We start from the raw sequence: 27999 nt of genomic DNA, 5'->3' as shown, positions 1-27999 counted from the left end.
TAGTAACTCTGAACGTGAACGGGCTTAATGACTCCATCAAAAGGCGCAGGGTTTCAGACTGGATAAAAAAGCAGGACCCATCTATTTGCTGTCTCCAAGAGACTCATTTTAGACAGAAGGACACCTACAACCTGAAAATGAAAGGTTGGAGAACCATTTACCATTTAAGTGGTCCTCAAAAGAAAGCAGGGGTAGCCATCCTTATATCAGATAAACTAAAATTTACCCCAAAGACTGTAGTGAGAGATGAAGAGGGACACTATATCATACTTAAAGGATCTATCCAACAAGAGGACTTAGCAATCCTCAATATATATGCCCCGAATGTGGGAGCTGCCAAATAGTTAAACCAATTAATAACCAAAGTGAAGAAATACTTAGATAATAATACACTTACACTTGGTGACCTCAATCTAGCTCTTTCTACCCTCGATAGGTCTTCTAAGCACAACATCTCCAAAGAAACGAGAGCTTTAAATGAGACACTGGACCAGATGGATTTCACAGATATCTACAGAACTTTACATCCAAACTCACCTGAATACACATTCTTCTCAAGTGCACATGGAACTTTCTCCAGAATAGACCACATACTGGGTCACAAATCGGGTCTGAACCGATACCAAAAGATTGGGATCGTCCCCTGCGTATTCTCAGACCATAATGCCTTGAAATTAGAACTAAATCACAACAAGAAGTTTGGAAGGACCTCAAACACATGGAGGTTAAGGACCATCCTGGTAAAACATGAAAGGGTCAACCAGGAAATTAAGGAAGAATTAAAAAGATTCATGGAAACTAATGAGAATGAAGATACAACCGTTCAAAATCTTTGGGATGCAGCAGAAGCAGTCCTAAGGGGGAAATACATCGCAATACAAGCATCCACTCAAAAACTGGAAAGAACTCAAATACAAAAGCTCACCTTACACATAAAGGAGCTAGAGAAAAAACAGCAGATAGACCCTACACCCAGCAGAAGAAGAGAGTTAATTAAAATTCGAGCAGAACCTAACGAAATCGAGACCAGAAGAACTGTGGAACAGATCAACAGAACCAGGAGTTGGTTCTTTGAAAGAATTAATAAGATAGATAAACCATTAGCCAACCTTATTGAAAAGAAGAGAGAGAAGACTCAGATTAATAAAATCATGAATGAGAAAGGAGAGATCACTACCAACACCAAGGAAATACAAACGATTTTAAAAACATATTATGAACAGCTGTACGCCAATAAATTAAGCAATCTAGAAGAAATGGGCGCATTCCTGGAAAGCCACAAACTACCAAAACTGGAACAGGAAGAAATAGAAAACCTGAACAGGCCAATAACCAGGGAGGAAATTGAAGCAGTCATCAAAAACCTCCCAAGACACAAGAGTCCAGGGCCAGATGGCTTCCCAGGGGAATTCTATCAAACGTTTAAAGAAGATATCATGCCTATTCTACTAAAGCCGTTTGGAAAGATAGAAAGAGATGGAGTACTTCCAGATTCGTTCTGTGAGGCCAGCATCACCTTAATTCCAAAACCAGACAAAGGCCCCACCAAAAAGGAGAATCACAGACCAATATCCCTGATGAACATGGATGCAAAAATTCTCAACAAGATACTAGCCAATAGGATCCAACAGCACATTAAGAAAATTATTCACCATGACCAGGTAGGATTTATCCCCGGGACACAAGGCTGGTTCAACACTCGTAAAACAATCAATGTGATTCATCATATCAGCAAGAGAAAAACCAAGAACCATATGATCCTCTCATTAGATGCAGAGAAAGCATTTGACAAAATACAGCATCCATTCCTGATCAAAACTCTTCAGAGTGTAGGGATAGAGGGAACTTTCCTCGACATCTTAAAAGCCATCTACAAAAAGCCCACAGCAAATATCATTCTCAATGGGGAAGCACTGGGAGCCTTTCCCCTAAGATCAGGACCAAGACAGGGATGTCCACTCTCACCACTGCTATTCAACATAGTACTGGAAGTCCTAGCCAGCCTCAGCAATCAGACAACAAAAAGACATTAAAGGCATTCAAATTTGCAAAGAAGAAGTCAAACTCTCCCTCTTCGCCGATGACATGATACTCTATGTAGAAAACCCAAAAGCCTCCACCCCAAGATTGCTAGAACTCATACAGCAATTTGGTCGCGTGGCAGGATACAAAATCAATGTCCAGAAATCAAAGGCATTTCTATACACTAACAATGAGGCTGAAGAAAGAGAAATTAAGGAGTCAATCCCATTTACAATTGCACGCAAAAGCATACGATACCTAGGAATAAACCTAACCAAAGAGGTAAAGGATCTATTCCCTAAAAACTATAGAACGCTTCTGAAAGAAATTGAGGAAGACACAAAGAGATGGAAAAATATTCCATGTTCATGGATTGGCAGAATTAATATTGGGAAAATGTCAATGTTACCCAGGGCACTTAACACGTTTAATGCAATCCCTATCAAAATACCATGGACTTTCTTCAGAGAGTTAGAACAAATTATTTTAAGATTTGTGTGGAATCAGAAAAGACCCCGAATAGCCAGGGGAATTTTCAAAAAGAAAACCATAGCTGGGGGCATCACAATGCCAGATTTCAGGTTGTACTACAAAGCTGTGGTCATCAGGACAGTGTGGCACTGGCATCAAAACAGACACATAGATCAATGGAACAGAATAGAGAACCCAGAAGTGGACCCTGAACTTTATGGTCAACTAATATTCGATAAAGGAGGAAAGACTATCCACTGGAAGAAAGACAGTCTCTTCAATAAATGGTGTTGGGAAAATGGGACATCCACATGCAGAAGAATGAAACTGGACCGCTCTCTTTCACCATACACAAAGATAAACTCAAAATGGATGAGAGATCTAAATGTGAGACAAGATTCCATCAAAATCCTAGAGGAGAACACAGGCAACACCCTTTTTGAACTTGGCCACAGTAACTTCTTGCAGGATACATCCACGAAGGCAAGAGAAATAAAGGCAATAATGAACTATTGGGACTTCATCAAGATAAGAAGCTTTTGCACAGCAAAGGATACAGTCAACAAAACTAAAAGGCAACCTACAGAATGGGAGAAGATATTTGCAAATGACGTATCAGATAAAGGGCTAGTTTCCAAAATCTATAAAGAACTTATTAAACTCAACACCAAAGAAACAAACAATCCAATCATGAAATGGGCAAAAGACATGAAGAGAAATCTCACAGAGGAAGACCTAGACATGGCCAACATGCACATGAGAAAATGCTCTGCATCCCTTGCCATCAGGGAAATACAAATCAAAACCACAATGAGATACCACCTCACACCAGTGAGAATGGGGAAAATTAACAAGGCAGGAAACCACAAATGTTGGAGAGGATGCGGAGAAAAGGGAACCCTCCGGCACTGTTGGTGGGAATGTGAACTGGTGCAGCCACTCTGGAAAACTGTGTGGAGGTTCCTCAAAGAGTTAAAAATAGACCTGCCCTACGACCCAGCAATTGCACTGTTGCGGATTTACCCCAAAGATTCAGATGCAATGAAATGCCGGGACACCTGCACCCCGATGTTTCTAGCAGCAATGTCCACAATAGCCAAACTGTGGAAGGAGCCTCGGTGTCCATCGAAAGATGAATGGATAAAGAAGATGTGGTTTATGTATACAATGGAATATTCCTCAGCCATTAGAAAGGACAAATACCCACCATTTGCTTCGACGTGGATGGAACTGGAGGGTATTATGCTGAGTGAAGTAAGTCAATCGGAGAAGGACAAACATTGTATGTTCTCATTCATTTGGGGAATATAAATAAAAGTGAAAGGGAGTATAAGGGAAGGGAGAAGAGATGTGTGGGAAATATCAGAAAGGGAGACAGAACATAAAGACTCCTAACTCTGGGAAACGAACTGGGGGTGATGGAAGCGGAGGAGGGCGGGGGGTAGGAGTGGATGGGTGACGGGAACTGAGTGGGACACTCGACGGGATGAGCACTGGGTGTTATTCTGTATGTTGGTAAATTGAACACCAATAAAAAATTAATTTATTTAAAAAAATTATGGTATAATGATGTGGTGCTACCATATGGGTAGACATATAGATCGAGAGAATAAATGGAGTCTCTAGAAATCAACCCATATACCTATGTTCAAGTGGTTTTTGACATGAGTGGCAAGAGCATTCAACAAAGAGAGGAGTGTTCTTTCAACAAGCGGTCCTGGGAACATTTGCTAGGCACATGACAAGGAATGAACCTGGATCCTTACACCGAATGTAAATAGCTAACAAACACATGAAGAATGCTTGATGTTATTAGTCAGCAGGAAAAGGCAGATCAAAACCACAGTGAGATACCACTTCACAGCGACTACATGGCTAACATCAAAACGTCAGATAATAACAAATGGTAGTGATGATGCCCTGAAACTCGAACCGTTAAACACTGCTGGTGGGAATGTAAAATGGTGTAGCGCTTTGGAAAAAAACTTGGCAGTTCCTCAAATGGTTAAACATAGACCTACTTTGGACCCAGCAATTCCACGTCCAGGAATCTACCCAAAAGAATTGAAAGTGGTGTGCGCACCGAAATGTATACACTGTTGACACAATCATGTAAATCAAAAGGTAGAAACAGGCGCCAGGGTGATGCAGTCAGTTGAGCATCCAACTCTCAGTTTCAGCGTAGGTACAGTGGTCTCCAGGTCATGAGATCAAGCCCAGCCTTGGGCTCAGCACAGGGTGTGGAGTCTGCTGGAATCTCTCTCTCCCTCTCCCTCTTCCCCTTCACCTTGTGCTCTCTCTCTCTCTCTCTCTAAATAATTCTTTTTTAAGTACAAACAAGCCAAATGTCCATCAAATGGTGAGTGAATCAAGAAAACATGGTATACAAAAACCATAAGATACCTAGGAATAAACCTAACCAAAGGGGCAAAGGATCTGTACTCTTGAAAACTAGGGAACACTCAGGAAAGAAACCGAAGGAAGCGCGAAGAAATGGAAAAACAACACTCCATGCTCGTGGATTGGAAGGACAAATATTGTTAAAATGCCTATGATACCTAGAGCAATCTAAAAATTCAACGCAATCCCTATCAAAATACTATCAACTTATTTCGGCGTTGAAACAAAGAATCCTAAAATTTGTATGGAACCAGAAAAAGACCCCAGATAGCCAACGGAACGTTGAAAAAGAAAACCAAAAGGGTGGCATCACAATTCCAGACCGCAAGCTCTATTCCAAAGCTGGAATCATCAAGAGAGTATGGTGGCACAGAAACAGATACGTAGATCAATGGAACAGAATAGAGAACCCATAAATGGACCCTCAACTCTATGGTGAACTACTCTTCAACCACGCAGGAAAGAATATGCGATGGAAAAAAGTCTCTTCAACAAACGGTGTTGGGAAAATTGGACAGCCACATGCTGAAGAATGAAACTGGATCATTTTCTTACACCATGCACAGAAATAGACTCAGAATGGAAGAAAGACCTGAATGTGAGACAGGAGTCCATCAAATCCTAGAGGCGAACTCAGGCAGCAACCTTTGTGACCTTGGCTGCAGCAACTCCTCACTAGACACCTCTCCAAAGGAAAAGAAAACAAAGGCAAAAATGAACTATTGGGACTTGATCAAGGTAAAAAGCTTTTGCACAGCAAAGGAAAGCGTCAACGAAATCAAAAGAAAACTGACAGCAAGGGAGAAGATAGTTGCAAATGACATATCAGGTAAAGGGCTAATATCCAAAATCCATAAAGAACTTATTAAATTCAACACGCAAAGAACAAATAATCCAACCAGGAAATGGGCAGCAGACATGAACTGACATTTCTCCACAGAAGACATACAAATGGCCAACACACACATGAAAATATGCTCAATATCACTTGGCATCAGGGAAATACAAATAAAAACCACAATGAGATACCACCTCACACCAGGGAGAATGGCTAAAATTAACAAGTCAGGAAAGAACAGACATTGGCAAGGATGCAGAGAAAGGGGAACCCTTTTACACTGTTGCTGGGAATGCAAGAAAACAGTATGGAGGTTCCTCAAAAAGTAGAAAACAGAGCTACCCTATGACCCAGCAATTGCACTACCAGATATTCACCCCAAAGATACAAATGTAGTGATCTGAAGGGGCACCTGCATCCCAACTTATAGCAGCAATGTCCACAACAGCCAAACTACGGAAAGAGTCCGGATGTCCATTGACAGATGAATGGATAAAGAGGATGGATAGAGATATAGATAGATGGATGGATGGATGGATAGGTAGATAGATAACTAATCATTCACACATGATTAGTACTACTCAGCCATCAAAGAAAAAAAAAGAAATTTTGCCAATTGCAATGATGTGGATGGAACTAAAGGCTATTACACTAAGTGAAAAAAGTCAATGAGAGGAAGACAATTATCATATGATCTCACTCACAGGTGGAATTTTAAGAAACAAAACAGGATCATATGGGAAGGGAGGGGAAAAATAAAACAAAAGGAAACCAGAGAGGGAGACAAACCATAAGAGACTCTTAATCACAGGAAATAAACTGAGGTTTGCTGGAGGGGAGGGGAGTGGGGCTAGGTGGGGCTAGGTGATGGACATTAAGAAGGGCATGTGGTGTAATGAGCACTGGATAGTATACGAAAAGCCACTAAATTAGACACTTTAAACGGGTGAATTATATCTCAATAAAGATGTTCTTTATTGAAACAAAAAAAAAAAAAAGGAAAGTCTTAAAAGTAGTCAAAGAAAACTTATTCCCTTTAAGAACTAAGATTGTCAACTGACATTTTTGTTTAATGCAAATAAGTGGAGCAAGGCTTTATTTGAAGCCCTGGGGAAACTGGTAGAACATAGAAAGAACATGGGGAGGGCAAAGGTCAAGTGTGGGTCGGGGAGGAGTCGTGTGTGCTGCAGGACTGGAGGCAGATGGGACACGGGCCTGCGTGCACTGTCCTGGGGCCTGTAGCCACTGGGATCTGACACAGCCTCGAGCCACCCACCTTTGGGCAAAAGTGCGGGGCAAGGCTTGGGAATATTCTGGATGGTGGCTTTCGGGATGCCCAGGGTCGCTCCAGGTGCACAGAGGTCAGGGCTAGCCTAGGGTTTCCCATGGGCATGAGGTCCATACACGTGTAGCCTAGAGGGAAGGGGCACGCGGGCGACTTGCCAGGAAGGAAGCTGTGGACTCAGGCCCGCATTTTCCTCCTAGACCCCAAAAGAGTGGATTGCGGGGTGGAGGCAAATGACTTGTGGCCCGGCGCAGCTCTTTTGCGACTCCCCGAGCCCTGGGCGGCTGACGAGGGGCTCGTCCTGGCAGGGCTGCTCCTGGCTGTGCTCAGCACAGAGGCAGCGCCAGGAGGAGTAGGGCCCGGGACCCATGCGACCCTGCAGGTGGCCTCGCTGGCAGTGCTGCTGGGCTCTGGGCTGGGCCTCGGGGGCCTCGGAGCCGCTAGGTGCCTGGGGCTGGGACTTACACGAGGGGCTTTCGGGCCTGCAGACACAGGGTTGTGTTGAGTGCTGGCTTGGGCCGTGGTGATGGGGGTGCTCCCACAAGGCTGGCCCCGGGTGTTCGGGCCCAAGCTGTCCCCAGAGCGGTGTGTGCCGCTCGGGGCCCCGCTGGTTTGTGGTGTAATGCTGAGAGCTCCAAAGCTGCGCTTCCGACCTGGGGCAGCCTGTCGCCTCCCCAAGCCTGCGGGGGCTGTGGCAACCCCCAAGCTCAAGGGGGCTGGGCTTGCACCGCCAGCTATTGGGCAGGGCTGCCGGCTGTTGGGCCCAGCATTGGTCATGGAGCTAGGGGCGGTGGCCGTGCCGGGGGGCACGACAGCTGGGGTGGCAGCAACGCCTGGCTGGGTGCCAGCATGGGTCCCCGAGGTGCAGGATGTGGGCGGGGAACCCCCGAAAGCCACCTGTGTGGCGCTGCCCAAGGAGAGCTGTCCTAGAGCCGAGGTCAGGGCCGGGGCTGCGGTTGAGGCTGGAGCTGCCCCTTGTCCACAGGGGCCAGCGCTGCGAAGGCTGGTGGCTCCCTGACACTGCCCGTCAGTGGCCCCGAATGTGGGCTGAGCTGGGGTTCCTGGGTTCCCACAGGGACGGTTCCCAGGTGGGCTGGGGCTCCAGAGCCCCAGCGTGTGCAGGCCAGTGGTGGCTGTGACTGAGCCCATGCTGTCTCTGGAGGGCATCGGGAGGGCCTGGGCAGATGCAAAGAAGCTCCCACTAGAGCCAGGGGGAGACCCCGAGAGCAGAGGCTGGCAAGGGGGAGTGCAGTCCATGGGGGTGACCTGGCCGTCAGAGGCTGGCTGGGGAGCCAAGCCTGCGGATGTGCCGCTTGAGGGGCTGCAAGGGACAGCACAGGTGACCGGCAGGCTCCTGGAAGGGGGGGCACGAGGCCCCACGGCGGGAGGGGAGCTCCGGGAGCTGAACACGGGATAGTCAACACACATGGGGCTAGGGCACTGCGTTCTGGAGGTGCTGGTAACAGTGGGGAAGGCACAGCTGGCATCCGTTAAACCGCTGACCCAGTCCTCGGTTGGCAGAGAGCCCCCTCCCTCGCCTCCCATCCGAGGGCAGTGCCCGCCGTGCTTCACCCTGGAGGGGCGCAGGGACTGTGCAGCAGCTGCGGGAACGGAACAGCCAGGAGCTGGGCTGCTCGGTGCACACGCCAGGCCTGATGCAGAGCAGGGAGCAGGCCCGGACGGGTCTGGGCCCTCGGCAGACAGGTCAGCCCTGCCCGATCCCCATCCCGGGCAGGAAGCAGAGGCCAGCAAGGTGCATGGGGCTGCGGGTGGGGATCGTGCACAGGTGCCAGGGAGGGGCTGTGACAGGGAGCAGGGGGCGCCAGGGGAGCTGGGCTCCCCCTGAGACAGAGGCGGCACAGAGACAGCCCCTCCACCAGGCGACAGGACAGCCAGGGGACCCGGGGAGTCCTGCTCCGCCCGCGGTGCACTCAGGCCAGGGGCTGGAGGGACAGCTGGCAGTACAACGGCCGGTGCAGCAGGCCAGGGCAAGGCACTGGAAGGGCACCTGGAGCCGCACCTCGAGACGCCCCCCATCTCCCCTCGCAGAGCACGGTCGATGCGCTGGAGGGCGGCTTTCTTCTCCCTGTCTAGGTCCTCAGCGGTGACTCGAAAGCCGAGCTCAGGGGCTGGCGGCAGCCGCACAGGATCCCCTGGCCTGTGTGGCAGCAGAGGGATCTTGCGTCTTCGGGGCCTGGAGCAGTCAGATGTGGGTGAGCGGTCCTGGCAGGGTTCTTTCTGCCCCGTGGTGGCACCCGCCTCCTCCTGGCGCTGGTTCTTCATCTGGCAAGGCACGGGAGGCGCAGCGGGACACGAGGGCCTGTCTCGGCTGACTTTCTCTGGGGGCCTCGGGGGCAGCGGGCCCTGTCTTCTGGCTGGACCCCTCCTCCTCTGCACGGGCGGGAACTCCCTGGTGGAGCTGTAGGAGCTGCTGATGGCATTTCGAGTGCGGCACGAGCTCCTGCTGGACGTGTGGGACTTCTTGTCTGCTGCGTCGGCTGCTCTCTCTGCGGGGAGGCTTCTGTGCAGAGGCCCAGGCCTGGGCACGAAGGAACACAGGCTTCTGTCCGCCCGGAAGGGCCTGAATGCCGGCTGTGCTGCCCCCGCACCTTGAGTGCACCTTCTCTGAGCATCTGGGGGCTCTGTGAGGGCAGGGTCCTCCTCCTCCCGGGCCCTCCACCCCCTCTTCACTGCAGAGACAACTTGGGCACAGTTGGGAGCTGCCATTGGCCCCGGGGTGACAAGCCGCAGCCGGGGCACGTTGGCAGGGAGTCTGCCCAGGGTGGACGCGGAGTTGAGGGACGCCTGTGCTTGGGGGGCTGACAGCATCGTCCTGTGCAGGCCGCCTCGCCTGCAGATCTAGGCGATGAGCCCCAGAACAGAGCGCAGGGCCACGGGATCACAGAGTACCTTGTGGCCGATGCTAGGAACCAGTGCCGATCCCAGGTCGCGGCACACTTGCAGGATGGCCTAGGGGTTGACCCCGGCGTTTGGACCGCTGGACCACCCGTGCGGGCCAAGGCTGGTCGGGGGGTGCAGTGAGCGGGCTGCAGGCGGCCGAGGCTTGCTGCGGGGGCTGACCCCGCGGGGCCCGGGCGGTGCCTGAGGGGCGCAGCCTGCCCAGGTAGGTGCCCTTCGAGCACTTGGCTCCGGGCGGAGGCCGTGCATACAGAGCTGGGCTCCCAGCGCTCTCCTTCGGTTGCCAACGTGGCGGCGAAGGCCCAGAGCAGTGTTTGGCCCGTTGCCAGGACACGGCTTTGGAACCCAGGGCGCCCCAGAGTGCGCGCGCGCGGGCACGAGGCCCGCGAGGCCCGGGGGCGCGCAGGGATTGTGCACGCGGGCACCGGAGCCCTGGCACCGCGATGGCAGTGATCCGGCCAAGGTGTGGCCACCCCGCGACCACCACCCACAGCTTTCCCCAGATCTCCTGCGGTGATGCTTGAGCTGAAGCACAGGAATCGCCTGGCAGTCAGGGGTCCTTGTCCCTCGGCAGGGCCCCAGCGCCCTCAGGGAGGGTCCCTGGCATGCTCCCCACTCAACTGACTTTTCAATACAAACTGTGAAAGCCACAAAACCATGCAGTCCCAGAAGATGTATTAGGATCCCGAGCTCTTTCTTAGCAGAAGGAACAGGGAAAACTACATCTTCCTACAGGTGGAAGAAGTACCTTTATGATGGTTTTTTACCATTGAAAGTTTTCATATTTTCCATAACATAATCTAATTTTTCCCTTATGGTAAAAGTGAGAGTCTCTCCACCTAAAGATTTAGTACATATAGCCTTATATTTTTAAAATGTTCATAATTTTACATCTTCATTTTTATGCAGTATTTCATACAGACGAAGGGCATTTACTACAGAGCAGAGGTTGACAAAATTTAGTTTAGGAAAAGGGCCAAATAGGAAACAATTTAGGTTTTCTAGGCCATATGGCCTCTATCACAAGTCAACTCGCTGTTGTAGAGTGACAGCAGCCATAGACAATAATAAATAAGTCAATATTGCTATGTTTCAATGAAACTGTACTTATATACACTAAAAGTAGAATTTCACAAAATGTTCGTGTATTTTGAGACACTATATTAAGCACATTTTTTATCTTCTTCTCATTAGGATGTGTTGACCTCCTGGCGGTGGGGGTGGGGGTGGGGGGTTAATTCCTATTGCGATAAACAACTTGCCTGACAGCACTCCTCTCACAGGTAAACCAGCCCCGTCCCATACCCCCAACCACCTCCTTTATCTAATAATCACAGACGGAGCCAATATTCCCCTGCCCTAAATCAATCAAGGGCCAGGGAACAGACAAAGACAATCCCTATGTCCCAAAGCCCTCCACAATTATTCAAACCAGCCAATTCTAAACTGTTTGACCTGCTCTGCCTTTCCTTGCCCATGGAAATTCCAGAAAAGGCTACAGTCTGTAGTGCATTTGCCATGACGCACTTGGTGTTACAGGGAATCGTTGCATCGCTGTATTATATATGTACCCCAAACTAATATTACACTGTATGTTAACTGTACTGGAATTAAAGAAAATAAAAACACTCTTCTCTTTAAAAAACAAACACAGAAACTGTGATCTTTACTCCTGCCTCTTGACTCTGGTGCTTCGTGTCCCCGTGACCCTATGTGATACTGTAATTTATTAGAAAAACAGTTTTAGTCAACTCAATGACCAAATATATTTCTCACATTGGTCATTGTCGATGGTTCCTGGCTCACGGCTTCCAAAACCCTTGGAATTTCCTGAGTGAGAAGAGCAATGGGAGCATCTTTGGTCATCCTATTGGTCTCCTGCCCTCAGTTTCTGAAATTGCTTAGGAGTCATAAAAGTGAAACGGGTGTCTTATTATTCATAACAGACCCTTTTCCACCACAACCACCCGGTTGTGACATTACTGATGTGACTTGTGGAAAGCACCTAAAGACAGTGGCCGGTTGCCAGGGTAACCAACGATGCATACAGGGGTGAAACTTTTAGTCCCACTTCCTGATCTTCAGGGATGGGCTAGGGGCTGGACGTTGCATCAGGCACCAATGGCCAGTCCTTAATAGATAGAAAGCCTATATAATGAAGTCTCCCTAAAAACACAAAATGACAGAGTTTGAAGAGCTTCCAGGTTGGTGAACATGTGGAGATAATGGGGAGAGTGGCTTGTTTAGACAGCATGGAAGCTCGACACCTTTTTCCCACACCTGCCCCTACATGTGTCTTCCGTTTAGCTGTTTCTGAATCCTACATTTCATAATAAATCAGTAATCGAATAAGTAAAATATTTGGGTTCTATGAGTTCAAATTAATTGAACCCAAGGGAAGGGCTTTGTGGCTTGTGGCTCTGATCTATAGCCGGTCAGTCAGTAACAACCTAAACTTGTGAACGGAGTTTAAGGAGTTGGCCTGGGAACCTCCAAGCAATAGCTGGTGGGTCATAACCATATAATAACCTGGGCTTGTGGCTAGGATCTGAAGTGGGGGGGGCGGGTGGCGTCAATCTCGTAGGACTGAAGTGTGAAGCTGTGGGATCTAATGCTATGTCCCAGGACGTGTGACACAATTGAGTTAAACTGTGGGACAGCTGGCTGATGTCCAAGAATTGCTTATCATTGGTATGGGGAACCCCCTCAGTGGAATTGGGACCTGGAGACTTCTACCCTGCCTCCCATCTCTAGGGGAACTTCAAGCAACACTAACCTTTTCTTTCAAAGACACTGGCCCGTCATCACGCAGCCGCTTTTATACACTAAAACACAAACACAGCTCTCTGAATTCTTTCCAGCAAATGTGAAAAACATCCTATGGTCACAGACGGTAGAAAAACAGGCAGTTGGCTGATGTGGCCTGTGAGTAGCAGTTTACCAATCCATGGTCTACAGCCCTTCTGCCTTGCTCTCCCACTAACTAGCTGTGTGTTCCCCAGCGAGTGGGTGAATCTGTGTGTCTCCATTCAACATGTGTAAAACGAGGTTAAGAATAGAATCTACTTCCTACAGTCCCTATGGGAGTATTAAATTAGTTAATACATTTAAAGCATCTAGAATCATGCATAGTACATAGTGCATAGCCTCGGTGATTTCTGACACTAACTGGCTAGAGTTGGGCCAAACTTCCCAGATTAGGGGCACAGTCCTCCATAAGATTGCCCTCGCTTCAGTCACCAGCCGCATGCCCAGGAATCCGCAGGTCACCCTCACCTCTGGCTCGTGGGCTAAAGATTCAGGGCTTCCCAGTACCCCTTCTGATACTTTGATAATTCACTACCGTGACTCACAGAACTCACGAAAGCACTGTGCTGGGGACTACAGTTTTATTATAGCATTAGGATATGAATGAGAACTACCAAAGGGTGAGACTCATAGTGTAAGATCTGAAAGGCTACAAAAGTGAAACTTGTTTTCCTCTCTGTGTTGTCAGGATGTCATAGCCTCCAAGCACGTCAATGGGGCCTACCAGGGACATTACTTACTAGGGAAATGCCAAGAATCTGGAGGCCACCTTTTAGAAACCAAGGACAAAAATCTTTATCTTGCCGGCCACATTCTTTATTCCAAGCAAACGCTCTGTACATATTTCTTTTCATTGTAACTTTTAAGCCATACGGAAACTGGCACAGCATGGAGGGTGATCATCCAAAAAAACTTTTTCCCCAAGTAACCAGTTTCCCCTGAACTGTGGATACCTTCCAGGGCACTGATTAATGTTGCACGAGAAAATGTGAAGCAACAGCACTTTCTGAACATCCTCCTGCCCTGTGGAGGAAACTATCTCTAGGTTTTTTCAAGTTGTTCTTTTTACTATTACTCGAAGGAGTTAGCTATTGGTCTTTATGTTTGTGTCAGCAAAATTAATTGGTGTGTGTTCCTAGAAAATATGCCGCTGTTAGCTTTGACTTACAGGCACTTTCCCGAAAGCTCTGAGACGAGTTTCCCCTCTTGTCACAGCGTTATGCTCTCAGGTCCATTCAGGGAGCCAGAGAAGCTGACTGCAAACACTGGAAAGGCCTGGGGTCAAACTCCACTCCCTGAGTTAAGTCCTCCAACCATTAGTGAAACGTGCTCGGGCCTGGGAGAGAGAATTCTCGCCACGTCGTAGGTCTTGCCGCCATGGCTAGGCTCGTGCGCCCGTTGGTCCTCCACCTGGGTCTCTTTGCAGGACCGGTTTGCAGACGGAGGGGCTGGGGGCCCGGCCTCCCGGCCTCTCGGCCTCTCGCTGCGCAGGTGCGGCGCCGAGCACACGCATTCATTCTGGGAGATGTATTTCGCGGGCGAAGGGACCCGGCGCCCTCTTCTGCGCGTGTGTGCCCTCCAAGGCCCTGCGGCGGGGCCCCGGGGGTGGGGGCGAGATGCCCTACGCGTGGTTGATGGTTGACATCGGGCGGGCTGGAGAGGTGGGGGAAGAACAACAGGGTTCAGCAGGCCTCTGGGGGTAGGCGTGGATCGGGGTGTGTCGAAAGCTGCAGGGACCCTCCTCGACCTGGGTCCGTGAGCCCGGGGCGGGCGGGGTCCCGGCACCGCGTTCTGGCTGGTGCCCTGGCGCCGCGCTGCAGGTGTCGTGCCTGGAGCGCATCAGGCCGTGCCGGGGCGCGCAAGGGGTGGACACCAAGGCGAGGAGCGCCCTCCGGGCTGTGGAAAGAGAACCAAGCTTTCCTGGAGGTCTGAAACGTTCCAGGTGGAGGGCTACCTGCTTTTCCAATGGCATCTCACCTCTCAGCCTTCCAGCGGCGCTCCAAGTCCGCTTTTTAAGTCATTGGCTGCAACCCCGTAGTGAGTATGGGCGGTGAAATCTGTTTAGTGAGCTGGCACTAATAGTTGTATTTGCCAGCATTTTTAGGTGGGACGTAATTTACATAGAATGATTTGCACATAATTTACAGAGAACAAAAATGCAAAAATTGCCGATGAACCTGTGTAACAACCCCCCGCCCCCCGTGAACATACAGAACACTTTACTTCCCCAGAAAGTGCTGCCCCTTTTTAGTCAACCCCCAGCCCCCGACACCCGCTTAAGGATCAATCGGTTTTACAATTTTATCTCTGTGGGTTAATTTCGCGTTTGTAGTACATCATAGAAATGGAATCCTGCAGTATGTACTCTTGTATGGGGGCATTATTTAAAAATAGGTAAAATACTGTAGAATACCATATATATTCCCTTGTGGTAAGGATTGTTTTATGAAATTTACTACATATAACTGTTTTTTATTAAATGACTCTTTACTGAGCATCCGTGAACCGCACACTCTTTCTAGTGCTGGGGACACAGTACTGAATCAAGCAGATCAAAAAATGCTACCTTCTTGAATTTAGTTGAAGTAGAAGTAGTCAGCTAACAATAAGCATTATCATACTGTATATTAGATAGTAAAATATAAATTAGAAAGTAGATCAGGTAAAGGGAGATGGGGGATTAAGTTTAAATTAGGTAGACAGCAGAGGCCTCCTTGGTGATTTTGGAGCAAAGACTTGAAGAGATAGAAGACTAAGGGTGCCTGGGTGGCTCAGTTTGTTCAGCATCTGATTCCTGGTTTCCATTCAGGTCATTATCTCTAGGTCATGAGATGGAGCCCCACGTCTGGGTCCAAGTTCAACTGGGAGTCTGCTTGAGATTGTCTTCATTTCCCTCTGCCCCTTCCTCTCTCATTTTCTCTCTCTCCCTCTCCCTCCTTCTCTCTTTCTCTCTCTCTCTATGTCTCTCTCTCAAAAAAAAAAAAGAAAAGAAGAAATCTTAAAAAAAAAAGAGAGGAGTGTGGTAGGTAAACAGCCATCATAGATGCACACGCATACACACATACACATTAACATATTAATATTAGGCAGTTTTGTAAAATATGTTTCTTACCTTCATCACTGATAACACAGATTTTATTTCTAATTTTACTGAGGCTTCAGAGTTGAAATTGATGACTTGTCCAAAGTCAAATAGCCAGCAGGTAAATTCAAGCTCAAATATTTACCTCCAAATCTCCTACTCTTTATGTCTCCCAAACTAAAATAAAGCATTTAACTGACCTCTCCTTCCCCTTAGCTTCAAGCACAGAGATCGGCACCTCAACTCCCCTGGGAAAGATTCCAGAAAGACTGTTGCATGAATCTCACCATGTGGACATTATATTTACAGAGTCTATTGGTATCTTTTCTGCAGTTCCTGGGTCCCACTGAGAACCCGTCGGTGGTACATTCTAACTTCAGACTCCAATCTGTCTGTGTTCCTACACAGAAGGTCCAACTAATTGGCCAGAGAAGGATGTGCACCAACTGCCATTACATTACAATACTTGGCAACATAGTTTTTGGTGACTGTACATTACTTTATCTTTGAGTATATATCTGTTTTATCTGTTCCTTAATCTGTTCCAACTTTTCAGTATGTTAAAAAGTGCTGCAACAGATATTCTTGCAGCTAAATCTTAGTGCAAATGTCTGGTTTTTCTCACAATGAATTCTGGAGGGCCCAGGGGACATTCTCCCACAGAGTGACTTCCTCAACCAAACTGTTGAGGCACCCATGTATGGGTTTGTTACATCAGTGATTCTGGGATCTTCAAGTCATACCTGGTCTCTCATGGCTCCATCTCTTCCCCTACCTCTGCCTTCAAAGATTTCTGTCTTCACCCAAAGCATGCAGAAAATGACCAAATCCCAGGTGAGTTAGTTTGTTCCATTATATAGGAACAGTAGTGAAAGATCGTAAAAATGACCATGGAATTTAAAATCATGCAAAACAATCTTAATAATCAAGGGGATTTTTTTTTACATTGGTTATAGTTGTTCTGTGATCTTCAAAAATTTTGGTTAAAACATTAAATCATCTTACATACACATATAGGAAAATGAAAAATAGTAAAACATTTATACATTGTTAATTTGAAACATTGAAAATTAAAATAATTTCTGTGTTGAAAAAAACTTATCAAGAGTATTTTGAACAGTGCCTTCTTCCCTTTGTATAACTCAATATCAAGTGAGCATCTTTTCTGAGCCTTGGCAGATTGGACCACATTCCAATATTTGATCCTTTGCATCTAGAACAGTCAGTTCTAGACATGTATGGGGTGTTCAGTAAATGTTTGCTTAATGGCTTAATAAATGAATGGCATAATGAATAATGAACATACAGCGTAAAGTATTTCAGATACAATTTTTGTGTTACTCACAAAATGGAACATAAAACTAGACAAATGGGCGTCAAAACATAGAGCTAGAGAAACAGAATGAGACCAAATTAGTATAATATTTTAGGTGACTAAGATGAAATGGGGCTAAAATGCAGGAAACATTATCATATAACGAATATCCTTTAAACAAGTTGCCATTCTTTTTTTTTCCATTTTGTGCAATATGATGACTGTAGTTGGAATAGGATTGTGTTGTTACAGGGACCAGTATCATTCAAGGATGTGGCTGTGGATTTCACCCAGGAGGAGTGGCAGTACCTGGACCTTCACCAGAGGGATCTATTCAGGGATGTGATGCTAGAGAATTATATCAACCTCATCTCAGTGGGTGAGGACCATTTCCCAGTGTTGATTGGCATGTGACTAGTTAACTACTTTTCCTTTCTCAGTTACTCTAAACAGTCAGCCCTTTGAAGTACTTTTACAAGTGTAGCCCTGAGTCTTAGTAGATTTAAGATTGATCATATTTGGGAGGTACGGCTACAAGTTTGTTTAAAGACCTTTTTCAGGTATAAATTGGTATCTTCATCAGGCAGTCTCTGATGAAGTTCAGAGTTCAGAGGACCTGAAGCCCAGTAGCTAGGTCCAACTCCCTTATCATTTCCCATTGACAGGATATCAAACCACTAAGCCATCTGTGACCCACAAGTTGGAACAAGGTGAAGAACCATGGATGGTGGAAAGAGAAATCCCATGTGGGAGCTATGCAGGTGAGTTAGGCAAAGGGCTCTGTGGATGGAAGGGAATGAAATTAAGATCACAGTTGATCTAATGGTTACCAGAGGGGTGGTGGTGGGAGGATAGGTGAAATAGGTGAAGGGTATTAAAACTATACTGGTCATGATGAGCACTGAATCATATACAAAACAGTCAAATCATTGTAATGTACTCCTAAAACTAATATACTATATGTTAACTATACTGGAATTCAAAAGAAATTTTTTAAAAGGATTACAGTTGATCGATAAAAATTGGCATCTTTGAAAAATATGCTTCAAGATTCTCTTCTTAAATGCCTTGGACCTTTGAAAATAACTGGGATGGGGTCCCTGGGTGGCTCAATCCTTTAAGTGTCTGCCTTCGGCTCAGGTCATGGTCCTGGGATCAAACCCTGTGTCAGGCTCCTTTCTCCTAGAAAGCCTGCTTTTCCCTCTCCTCCCCATTCCTGCTCTCTGTCACTACCTCTGTCTCTCTCAAATAAATAAATAAATAAATAAATAAATAAATAAATAAATAATATTTAAAGATATATATAACTGGGATGGTCAACATAAGTTCCTTATTTACCTGAATGCCATTTGCATATATCACTTTCCCATATTAATGCTCTTCTTTGCATGGCTATTAAAGAATATTTTCCCTTACAGGTATATTCTGCCTATGATTCTTACCAACTTCATTTAAGACTTTGAGAAGATTTTTTCCTCTTTTAAATTTTATCAAAATATACATAACATATAGTGTATTATTTTTAAGTGTACAGTTCAATGGCATTAGGTACATTCATATTGATTTGCCACCATCATCACCATCCATCCTCAGAACTCCTTCATCATCACCAGCCAAAACTCTGTACCCATTAAACTCTATAACTCTCCATTCTACCTCCCCTGCTAGCTACTGGTAACCACTATTCTACTTTTTTTGCTATGAATCTGACTATTCTGGATACCTCATATAAGTGGCATCAAACAGTATTTGTCCTTTCATGTCTAATTTATTTTATTTAGCAGAATATCTTCAAAATTCATCCTTGTTAGGGCACATGGATGGCTCAGTGGTTGAGCATCTGCCTTTGGCTCAGGTCGTGATCCCAGGGTCCTGGGATCAAGTCCCACATCGAACTCCTCACAGGGAGCCTGCTTCTCCCTCTGCCTATGTCTCTGCCTCTCTCTCTGTGAGTCTCTCATAAATAAATAAATAAATAAATAAATAAATAAATAAATAAATAAAATCTTTAAAAAATTCCTCCATGTTGTAGCATGTAATAGAATTTGATTCATTTTTTAGGGCTGAATGGTACCCTGTTGTATGTATATACCACATCATTTTCTTTATCCATTCTATTGTATGTATATACCACATCATTTTCTTTATCCATTCATTTGCAGTGAACATTGGAGTTGTTCCCATCTTTGGGGTACTGTGAATAATGCTTCTAAGAACGTTTGTGTAAAAATATCTGTTTGGGCCCCTGCTTTTGATTTTTTAGATATATACTCAGAAGTGAATTTTCTGGGTCATGTGGAAACTGTGTTTACATTTTTAAGAATTTCTGTGATGTTTTCCACAGCTACCACACAATTTTACATTCTCACTGGCAGTGCACAAAGGTTCCAGTTTTTCCATTCTCAACAATGCCTGTTATTTTTTATTTTGCTTTGTTTTGTTTTTCTGGTAGCAATCCTAATAGGTATAAGTGGTATTTTACTTTTTGCATTGAATGACTAGCGATATTGAGCAATTTTTCATGTGATTTTTGGCCATGTGTATATCTTCCCTGGAGAGGTGTCCAGTCTAGCCTCTGGGGAACCAGTGTTGGATAAAGAATGGAAATCTCACTTTATTTAAAAATTGATGGCTTATATGTCAGGAACTGGGTTAGGAACCTCAGTGGAATTGTTGAATTCTGAGCCAAGGAATGCCTTTATTGCTCTGGATGTAAGTAGCATAAATTCAACAGTAGTCAAGTACTGTCAGAGGTTTATAAAATAGATTAAAATGAAGACAGATAGGATTTTAGATTCAGAGTGAAAAATCTGCCACTTAGTGTCTCCACAGTAATACTATCCAGAAATTTGGAAAGCATGATATAAAGCAGGAAGTGGCAAGCACATAGTTGACTGAGGATCAGCAATAACACATATAATAATGATATCTAACTGATAAAATGTATTATCTGTGAGGCAGCTATCTGAGTACTTTACATCTGTTGACTTGTTTAATCCTCATGACAACACTTACAAGGTGGGTGCTATTATTATCCATTTTTATAGAAAGGGAAATTGAGGCCCAAAGAAATCAAGGAACTTGACCTGTGCCACATGTCTAATTAGTGATAGAGCTAGGATTGAAACTCTGGTAATCTTGATTTACTGTCTATGTCCTTAACTGTGATTCCTCTTCCATATATGGTAGGTAGAGAGGAAGATGGAGAGAGTATTTAAAAGTCAGGATTAATGGAGTATTTGTAAACTATTACAGAATAAGATGGTTCATTCAGCAGTGAGAATTCAGTAGTTAATCTATCCTGAGGCAGGTAGTATTTGGCTTATCCTGTGGCCTATTTCTCTTACTGGACATACAGATTCCCATATAAGAATGAATTATTGTTATATGGTTTTTGAAGCACTGGCTACAAATGTGTTCCTGCTTTTAAGTGGACTTGATGGCTTTGTCAAATCAGTTTTTGTTGATGAATAAATAGACAAGAACTCAAAGACATTGGAAGCAAAGAGACAAGTGATAATTAAACTAGAGCAGTCCAGCAATGAGTTGATGAGGGACCTGTCCAGCTTTCTCTGTTGCTCATCCAGTCTTTATTTCCTCTAGTCACCATTTCACCCAATCATTTTAATTCTCCTAGATGGGCTCTAGCTGTCCTCTTTTGTTCTTTTTATTGCACCTTATAATCATTTTCATTTTTTTCCCCAGTTTGCAAAATCCTATTTGCATATAGCCAGATATATTTATATTCTTTTTTGTACTCTCTATTTCTGTTCTACAAATGCAATTTTTAAAAAATTGTGGTTTTATTGCAAAGCTCAGGGGTATAGCTTCCATTTAGCCTTGGTATTTCTTTTAGATAGGGATACTAGGCCTGAAAGTAAAGATTCAATCTCACAATAGGGTGAAAAGTTATGAGCCATAATACATTCTAAGAATTACTCACAAACAGATAGCTAATTTTGCTTCCTTATAGAAATCTGGCAACTTGATGACCACATGGAAAGAAACCAAGAAAATCAAGAAACACTTTTGAAGCATGTTGCATTCACTGACCAGGGAACAATGACTGAGGAAAAGAGCAACAAGTGTAATGCACTTAGAAATATATTTCCTCTGAGCACAGACTTTTTTTCTTCAAAACAAAGATTCCAAAAATATGACTCTTATGGTAGGAGTTTTAATTATTTAAGCTTATTTGGTGATAACAGAGATACGCAAGAAAGAATGAATGTAGTGAATGTGGGAAAGCCTTCTTCCAGAAGTCAGACCTTATTATACATAAGAGAACTCATACAGGAGAAAAGCCCTTTGTATGTATGGAGTGTGGGAAGGCCTTCAGCAAGAAATCCAATCTTGTTATACATCTGAGGATCCATACTCATGAGAAACCTCATGAATATACTGAGTGTAGAAAAGCTTTTGCCCATAAGTCACACCTCATTGAACATCAGAGAATTCATACTGGGGAGAAACCCTATGAATGTGATGAGTGCGGGAAGACCTTTTTCCAAAAATCACACCTCAACATTCATCAGAGAACTCATACTGGAGAGAAGCCCTATGGGTGTGATGAATGTGGGAGATCCTTCAGCATGAAGTCACACCTTTTTGTACATGGAGAATACACACAGGAGAGAAGCCTTATGTTTGTACCAGGTGTGAAAGAGCTTTCAGTGAAGTGTCATGCCTTATGACACATCAGAAAATCCATACTGGGGAGAAACCTTATGAATGTCATGAGTGTAAAAAAGCCTTTTCTGAGAAGTCTGACCTCATTATACATCACAGAACTCACACAGGAGAAAAGCCCTATGAATGTAATCAGTGTGGGAAAGCCTTCAGACATAGCTCAGCCCTCTGTCAACATAAAAGGACTCATAAAGAAAAAATTACTTAAAAGAGAAACTAATGTGGGAATATCTTCAACTAAATGCCTCAATAGAAATAAAATCTTACTATGTATCAAGAAGTCAAGCCTATGAATTCAACATATTTTTAAAGTATGTAGCTATGTTTTTTTTAAAGATTTTATTTATTCATTCATGAGAGACACAGAGAGAGAGAGGCAGTGACACAGGCAGAGGGAGAAGCAGGCTCCATGCAGGGAGCCCCCGATGTGGGACTCGATCCCGGGTCTCCAGGGTCACGCCCTGGGCTGAAGGCAGCACTAAACTGCTCAGCCACTCAGGCTGCCCTGTAGCTATGTTTTAGAAATTATATTCCAGATGTGATGCCAAAGTATTTCTAGAAGATATTGCAGAAAGTATGCCTTCTTGTAAAAGGATAAATGCTCATGTGGCCTACAAAGATCTTTGAAATATTAGTAAGTGGACTAGTCAGAACAAATTAGAAAAACTTACATGGACAATCTGCAAAGTATGAAAGCATTATATTCCTAGTTTTACCAGTATGTACCATATAGCATAAATCATATATTGGAATTGTATATGTGAAGTTAACATAAATATGAGTATAAAATAAGTATTACATGTACAATGCCATCTACCAAGATCTTCCACATTGGATACTGTTTTCTTCTATTTAACATAAGATATGTCATTCAAGAAGAATTTAAGACTAATATTGTATGTCAACTATATTTCAATCTAAAAAATTCTAAAGTAAAAAATAAAATTTTTTCCTGTTGATTGCTAGTGTATGTCTTCTACTTTTTGATCAATGAAAGAATACAAAAACGTGTTGTTATTGTTCCTATGTACATATGACATAGATACATGAAAACGAGTGAAAGAAAATAGCCATGGCTTCTTAACAGCATTCACTATGATTTAAATAATCAGTTTTGGTGATGAAACTACCTTCTTCTTACATACTGTTATTGTCTTCCCTAATTAAAGTCCTAAATGTCCAGTACCTCAGTGTGCCTGTATTTGGAGATAGAGCCTCTAAAGCACAATTAAGTTAAAATGAGGCCATTCGGCTGACCTCTTCTCCAATCCGACTGGTATCCTTGTAAGAAGAGGAGATTAGGACACCAGGTATGCAGGTTCACAGAGGAAAGACCACGTGAAGAGGCAGCAAGGGGGTGGGCTAAGAGGAACTCAACCCTGCTGGCACCTTGAGTTTAGACTTCCAGCCTCCAGAGCTGTGAGAAAATAAATTTCTATTTCTTAAGTTACCCAGTTTATGGCATTTTGTTATCACAGCCCTGGCAAACTAGTACACACACTACTGCTCTTTTTCACTGGAGTACTTCATAAAGCTGAAAATACAAATTATAAGTACTCCATAATCCAACAATATGATTGGGGGTTCATTGTACTGTGCACCATTTCCGTCTATTTGGCATTTCCTAATTCACCTTGTGATAGAATAGTAAGAAATACTTTAATAAGCATTTTATAATTCAGAAATGTACAAGATTTTGTTCAGAGAGAATCATTCATTTTTAAAAATAAAAGCCATCCAATGGTAGGTGGAGATATCCTGCAAATTTCCATATGAATATCTGTGGGATTAGAAATGGACTTATTCCTTATTTGCTAATTAAAGATAGAACTTCATTCTTTGGAAGTGAGTTTTAATAAAGATTTAGAATACAGACAGGAGAGTGCCCGGGTGGCTCAGTTGGTCAAGCATCTGCCTTTGGCTCAGGTCATGATCCCAGGGTCCTGAAATCTAGTCCCACATCAGGCTCCCTGCTTCATGAGCCTGCCTCTTCCTCTGTCTCTGCCTCCCTCTCTCTGTCTCTCATGAATAAATAAGTAAAAAATTTTTAAAAAAAGAATACAGATAGGAAATGTATAAGAGGGGGTGTGAGAGCTCCTATTCTACAGCCTGCTACATCCAGATTCTAGATTTGCTTTGAGCCTCATATTCTCTTCTGGAATTAGAATAATCCCATGATTTCTTGGGCTACTGCAAGATTATACAATATAATATGTGTGGTGCTCATAAGATGTTATGAGGATATAATTGGAGTTTTCAAGGATATAATTGGAGTTCCCATTGTAATTAGACAGACAAGGAAACAATTCATTGTGATCAAGGCTTTGATGGAGAAGATAGGACCATGGGGGTTACATGCATCATTCTGTTTCATTCTCACAAGGGTATGGGGCTGGAACCACTGCCCTGCATTGTTTCCATATTAAGCCACTTTGTTTAGTGGTTGCACCTAGAAGCATACTACTAATGCAACAAAAAATAAAATAGGTAACATTGGCCTTGTACTCAGGCAATGAGAAAACTGATGTCAGAGCCTGGAAAGATAGTGACAAACTGGTAAAACATGGTAAAATTGTCTCCTCTGTATAAGCCTACTGTGCTGGCACCTCTAGAAGATATTAGAAAACAGAATATTGGTAATATTTGCTGATTGATATTAGCTTCCTTTGGCCAGCTGTTACAAGAAAGAGAAACTCAGGCAAAACTAATGATTGACAAGCCAAAATGAAAACAAATAGAGTTGACATTTGGAATCTTACAAAATTAAAGAAAAACCAACTACTCTAGACTTCAAATAATAAGATAATAACTTAAAATACTTTATTTTTTATTTTTTTAAAGTAGGCTCCATGCCCATTGTGGAGCCCAACATGGGGCCTAACCTTATATCCCTGAGATCAAGACCTGAGCTGAGACCAAGAGTCAGACACTTAACTGACCAAACCACCCAGGTCCCCCTAAAAGACTTTAAATATCAACAACATGATAAGCCTTTTCAGTGAAGTAAAAGGACTCAGAAAAAAAGATCCTATTAAGGGACTGAAATCTCATTCAAGCCTGATATCCTCAAAGGAGAACCTCATCTACCACCTTGGCTTCATATTACAGAAGCTCAATTTTAGTCACCTACAGCTAAGAAAACTGGGGCTGCCATGCCCAACCTAGCTCCTGTTTGTACAACAGATGCCCTACCTAAGGCAAGGGAGGTGAAGAATACTGAGGCCCTGATCCCTCCCCCCATACTCTAGTTTATAGAGCAGATGTTTCATGCCAGGGGGCAAGATGAAAGGACAGCAAGCTATCATTCTCCCAGGTCCCATTTACAAAGCAGAAGTTCTATCGTGGAAGGAGTGAACCTTGGGCTCCCATTCCTCTTCCAAAATCCCACTTGTAGGGTGGAGTTTCTGTGCCAAGAGAAGCCAAGAAGTTCCCTCAGCTCCATTTGTAGGATAGATGTGTTACTCCAAGAAAAATAGGCTGCCCCTTCCACCTCCTCTATTGCTCCAGTGCAATAGAGTAGACATCTATCCAGAGAGAGATGCAAGATGGGAGAGCTGGAAGCTCCACAGCTCCACAGAAGGAGCTGACTTTATCTGGTACATAGTGGGAGGAATGCATGACTTAGGCATTGTTGAAAATAGAGGTCTTAGTTGTAAGCAATTACAATTCTAATGGGCCTATAAAACAACAGCAAAGGAAACAGCAGGCCATCCAGAAGTTTATCAGAAAGAACCAGGGAGATAGCTAAAAAGCGCCCTGTAAGATTACAGTTCAATACTCACTGTCTGGAAGGCTATGCACATGTCTCGGTATCACATGGATTATTAAGGACCAACCAGAGAGGGCACTTGAAAGGCACTAATCACTGTCAGACGTGGGGCAGACTTGAAAGTGAAAGCCTTGCTGGCTCCAGGGGCTTAAGAAAACCTCTGACCCATCACTGGCTGAACATTTTTAAGTTTTTTGAGCCAGGGTGACCTCTAGAAAGCACATGGGGAGACTGAGTACTGACATCAGAGGCTACACACTGTCAGGGAAAATAGACTCCATAAAAATTAATCCAGGGAAGCCATTAAGCCAACTAACAAAATTAACAAAATGGAGCAACATCAATGAGCTCTGAGAGGCATGTATCATATCCAAGATTGCCACACTGTATTATCTCAAAAACTATGAGAGATGTAGAGAAACAGACTATCACCCTTATACAGGAAAAACAATGGTAATAGAAACGATTTTGAAGTGGCCCAAATTTTGAAATTCTATGGCAAAGACCCCAGAGAAGTCATTACAGTTTCAAAAAGCTAAAGGAAATTAGATTAGGATCATGACAGTAATTCTTCAAATAGAGAATATCAGTAGGTAAACATTATTTGAAAGAGCCAAGTAGAAATTCTGGCGTTGAAAGGTAACAGTACCTGAAATGAAGATTCATTATAGGGGCTCAACAGTAGATTTAAGTTGGCAGAAGACTCAATAAATATGAAGCTAGATTGTTAGCATACGATCTGAGAACAGCAAGAGAAAAGAATGAAGAAAAATTAACTGAGCAGGCTTCTGGTTTTTGTCTGATGCAGGGAAGTCTTGGAGTTACCAATCTGATTTTTACAAGCAGAAAAACAATCTGAACAAACTGGAAATCAACAACTCTTCTTGGATCTTGCAGAGAATTGAGGTCACAGAACAAACCACTGCCATGGAAACTAGAGAGGAAGGCAGATTCCAAGAGGTTAGAAGGAGAGGATAGCTCAGGGGTATAGAATGTCTTTCTGAAGAGGATGGTGACCTGTGTTTGTGCATACACTGCAAACCTTGAATTATATGCTTTGAGTGGGCAACTTGTGTGATATATGAACTATATCTCCATAAATCTGCTTCCAACAATTGAACTGCTGGGTCTGTATTATAAAGAGATAATTACACATTTTACAATAAAAAGAGGGGAGAAGAAAAGTTACAGGGAAGTATTTGCATGTGTACTCTCTTCTCTTGGTTTCTTCAAAAGGCAAAATTATGTAAGGCAACAATTTAACACTATATTGTTGGGTTTCAATATATAGAGATATAATGTATGTGACAACAATAACATAAAGTGGGGGGAGTGGAGCAAATTTTCCATATATCTTCAGATTAATATTAGTCTGAAGGATATTATGACAAATTAAGAAACACTGTCTAAGCCCTAGTGCAACCACTGAGGAAATAACAGGTAGTTTAAAAACCAGTAGAAACTCTGCCCTCAGGAATGGAGAGCATAGCTTTGCAGTCCTTAAGTGTTTGCTGTAAATAATGACCTCCAAAGTGGATGATGTAGAGAGGGGAAAATGGTAACTTTACAGTGGAGAAACATGACAAACACTACCTCAGATGTTCAATGTTGATGTCAACACTGATGAGTTATATTGATATCATGTACCCTTGCTATAATATGATGAAGTAGTACTTTGCCTCCGTCATCTTCCTCCCTAAAATGCATAACTACAGGCTAAGCATGGGGAAAATATCAGAAAAATCTCAGTAGAAGGACTTTCCACAAAGTACCTGACCAGTCCTTTTCAAAACTGTCAGGGTTATAAAAACAAGGAAAGTCAGAGAAACTGCCTCAGCCAAAAGGAGCATAAGGAGACATGATGACTAAATGTAATGTAGTATCCTGTAGGGAATCCTGGAACAGAAAGAAGACATTAGATAGAACCCAAAGAAATCTGGATAAAGCATGGACTTCAGTTAATTAATAATAATGTATCAACATTGGTTCATTTATTGCAACAAATGTACCATAGAATATAATATGTTAATAACAGGGAAACTACTTCAAATAATGGAATCAAACCTATATAAAAACTTGACTGTCAGTCTGCATGCTGGAGAATCCACAGATGGTATCCTCTGCAAATGAAATCATCCACTAGAAGTTCTTGAGGAAGCCCCATGAAGTGGAAAAAAATTTAGAACCAACAAGGCAAGGTAAGAGGTTTCTGGCCCCCTTCCTTTTTCTTTAATAGAAATTACTTGGCCTCGTGAATTACTTGGCTAATTGAATTTAAATTTAAATATAAATTTTTTTATTTTTCAAAAAATTATCTGGGAAGCATTCTGAAACCTTTCCATACACAGGGCATGATGGAAAAAGACAGAATTAGCAGGATTGGGAAGACTTAAGTGTATGA

General features: G+C 43.9%; 1 pseudogene; it reads left to right on the top strand.

Moving 5' to 3' along the window:
• Positions 1–10378: 10378 nt before the first annotated feature.
• Positions 10379–22043, top strand: LOC112928229 (uncharacterized; annotated as a pseudogene).
• The last annotated feature ends 5956 nt before the right edge of the window (positions 22044–27999 follow it).

Source organism: Vulpes vulpes, chromosome 4 (assembly GCF_048418805.1).
Source record: "Vulpes vulpes isolate BD-2025 chromosome 4, VulVul3, whole genome shotgun sequence".
Lineage (NCBI taxonomy): Eukaryota > Metazoa > Chordata > Mammalia > Carnivora > Canidae > Vulpes > Vulpes vulpes.
This window is presented reverse-complemented; position numbering and strand designations above follow the sequence as displayed.